Below are 3,021 nucleotides of genomic sequence, written 5' to 3'. Positions count from 1 at the left end.
GGGCGGCTTTGCGGGCTCCGGTTAGCGAAGGGGTTAACAGGATGCTTCGCCTCTGGAGCCGTGTTTGCCCGGCCCGTGCTGCCGGTCCCGGCTGGCCTCGCCCGGGCTGCCAAGAGCCGCCGCGGGCGCCCGGCGGAGGCCCCCCCCGCTTCCAGCGCTTGCTCGCCCGACGGGACCCCCGGGCCGGTGGTCAGGACAGCTCGCTCGGGACGTCGCCGAAGCCGAGCAGGCGGGTGGCCCCCGGGGACCGCCGAGACCCCGGGGCCGGGCCTGTGCGGAGCCGGGGGGCTGCCGCAGCACGGTTACGTGCTGCCCCGAGGGTCCGGGAGGGTGCAYGGGGCTGGCGGATCCACGCTGCCCGGAGCCCTCGAAGCTGCTCTGTAGCCCTTCTCGGAAATGTTGATCCTCGCTGCGCTGGAGCAGGTCCAGCACCAGCCTGGGCTCGCTCTGCTGCGCCGGGACGGGGCGCAGACTGGTGCTGAGTCAGAGGCAGGGCCACGCTGAAATCCCCACCAGGCAGGGCCACGCCGAAATCCCCACCAGCTCTTCCTCCTGTGGGCCGGGGCTGGGGATCGAGGCTTCCCGTCCAGCCCCTGATCCTTCCTTCCCCCGGCAGTCAGCATCCTGGGAAGGAGCGTGCCGGCTGGCCCATGGGGGCCGCTCGGAGAGGGGGATCTGCCCAGCTCTGCGAGCCTGGGCCTGGCGCTGGCCCGTCCCCTCCGAGCCCGCTCCCGCGGGTGCCTCCGGAGCTGGGAATGACGGGTAGCTGTTGCCGTTTGGGAGCCGGATGCAGCCGGCACTGCCCTGGGGTGACCCCGGCTGGAGCAGCATTAGGTATAGATGTTTCCAAGTGCCGAATCTATAGATCGGGAAGCCTGTTAAAAAGGCAGCTGGGATCGTTAGCTGTGTGATGGAGAAACTGAGGCATGGAGCGACATGGCTAGCCAGACTGACGCGGCAAAGAGCCGCGGCAGAGCCGGCGCTGGAGCGCGGGCTGCTGTGTCGCCCGGGCCGGCGCTCTCCCTCTCGAGTGGGACTTGCAGTAAACAGGCCTGTTTGGGACGCAGCCGCCGCGGAGACCATGGACCGCATCCAGCTGAGGTTGGCAGGGGGTCGGTTCTGCGGGTCCCGGTCCTGGCGGAAGGGCGGAACGAGCCCGGCCCAAGCCCCCGGCGCCGGGGGCGACCCGGCTCGCCCCGCCGCCAAGTCGGCACCGCTCTCGCTGCCTCTGTTCCCCGCGTTTTGTTTGAGCGCGAGCAGGCGCCGGGGTCGGCAGCTCTGGGGCCCCGCGGCAGGTAGGGTGCTGCCGGGAGGGCAGCCTGGCTCTGCTTCSCTTCCCGGCCGCGCTGGCTAAGCCGCAGGAATGCCAAGCCCGGCGGAGGTCTGTTGAGCTGTCGGACCCTGGCCGGGCTCGGTTGTTGTGAGAAGAGGAGCAAGGGCCGGCAGAGAGATAACCTTTCCCCCCGGAAACGGCGCCTCGAGAGCTGGTCCGTGGCCCTGCAGCGGGAAGATTTATGGTCCGTTGCTTGTTCTGGCTTGTCCCGCCAAGAGCTGCTCCGTGAACTCTGGATAGCTCTCCGTCGTCAGCAGTCCCTCGGGGAATGCTGCTGTGCTTTTGGCAGCAGCGGGCTGGCGCTGGGGCAGCGATCCCTGGGGTGAGCGGTGATCTGCGTGCGGGGAGCCCTGGCGAGAGCCGCGGTTCCTCCCCGGCCCTGGCCGAGCCGGCTCGGGCTCCGACGCTCGCTGCCGACCGCCTTTCTGTTTCTAGAGGTGCTGCAGCTGCCGGAGGCAGGGCCCCCTCCGTGTGTCCCGCGGCTTCGGCAGGGTCCCGGTGCCAGGGGACGGGACCAGAGCTGTCACCAGCACCGGAGAGGAGGGGAGTCCCCGGGCGCCTCGGCTTCCCACGCTAACAACAGCGCTGGCCTCCGGGCTGAGACCCCGGGACAAGGCGACGGGGAGCGACTGCGGGCCGGGCCCTGGGGAACAGGCGCAATGGGCTCCCCGGCTCTGGCCGCTGCCTGCGCGGGCGGGAGCGTCGAAGGACGCGAGCGTCTGCGGGAGCCGGCTCCCCGGCGGGGACAGCGTTTCCTCCCTCCGCGTTCGTCCTTGTAGGTGCCGGTTCTCCTGGCCCGCAGGCTGCGCGCGGGGCTGGACCGGTCTAGCTCGGCCCCAGCGCCCGGCAGGGCGGCAGCGYGTCCTCTGATCCCGCGGCTGCAGGGCGCTGCAATGCCCGAGGCGCGCTCGGAGCCAGCCGGGCCGGCCGGGATGCTTCCCGCCCGAGCCGGGGGCAGGCGCAGGGGTGCGCCATGGGAGCGCCGCGGGTCGAGGCGTTTCCCCGTGCGCCGGCCGGCCGGGCCGGGATGGGGAAAGGGCTCTGGGGCTGGAAACGGGCAGTGCTGGGCTGCACGGGCTCGCCGGGGGCTCTCGCTCCGGCTCCTGCCGCAGCACCGTGGGAACAGCCGCCCATGGCGAAAGGGCAAAGCGGGGACCCAAGGCTGTCGCCCTTGGGTGCTCGCGGTCCCGCATGGAGGAGAGGTGCTGGCGGGAGGCCGGTCCCAGCCTCTCTCCGCCGCACCGGGGCTCGCTGCCTGCTGGCTGCCGAGGCTCTCGGGTTACTGGCGGCAGCGCTGCCGGGCGCGGGCTGCGCGGCCGCGCCGGCCTGCTTTCCTCCGTGAAGGCGTCTGCAGCGGCAGTGTCATCGGATCCGCCCCGCCGGGCGCGCGGGGGAGAAGAGGGCTCCGTGCCCCGCCRCCCCGGGCGGGAGGGCTGCGCCGGGGGCTCGTCCCGTCGCTCCCCCCCCCCGCCGGCGCACCCGGAGGGGCGTCCCGGGCGCGAAGCGAAGCCGCCGCAAACGCGAGGGTGGCGGAGGGAGGCAGCGGCTCGCGCGGAGGCTGCCGGAGCGCCGCTGGATGGGGCGGCCGCGGCGGCGYGCCGGTAACGCTCCAGCCTCCCGCCGGCCCCTCCGCCGAGGCTTGCAAAGTATCTCGCAAACGCTGAACTTGGCCCCGAGATCTGAATAGA

General features: G+C 72.5%; 1 protein-coding gene across 1 annotated transcript in view; it reads left to right on the top strand.

Moving 5' to 3' along the window:
* The window catches only part of CDC42EP4 (CDC42 effector protein 4), a gene marked incomplete at its 3' end in the record, with an annotated part of 5,883 nt that overhangs the window by 872 nt on the left and 1,990 nt on the right, over positions 1–3,021 (top strand). The window lies entirely within an intron of this gene.

The sequence above is a fragment of the Rhea americana genome, unplaced genomic scaffold (assembly GCF_003343005.1).
Source record: "Rhea americana isolate MKP2758 unplaced genomic scaffold, rheAme1 scaffold_21, whole genome shotgun sequence".
Classification (NCBI taxonomy): Eukaryota; Metazoa; Chordata; class Aves; order Rheiformes; family Rheidae; genus Rhea; species Rhea americana.
The sequence above is the reverse complement of the archived record's forward strand: the minus strand, read 5'-3'. Positions and strand labels throughout refer to the sequence as shown.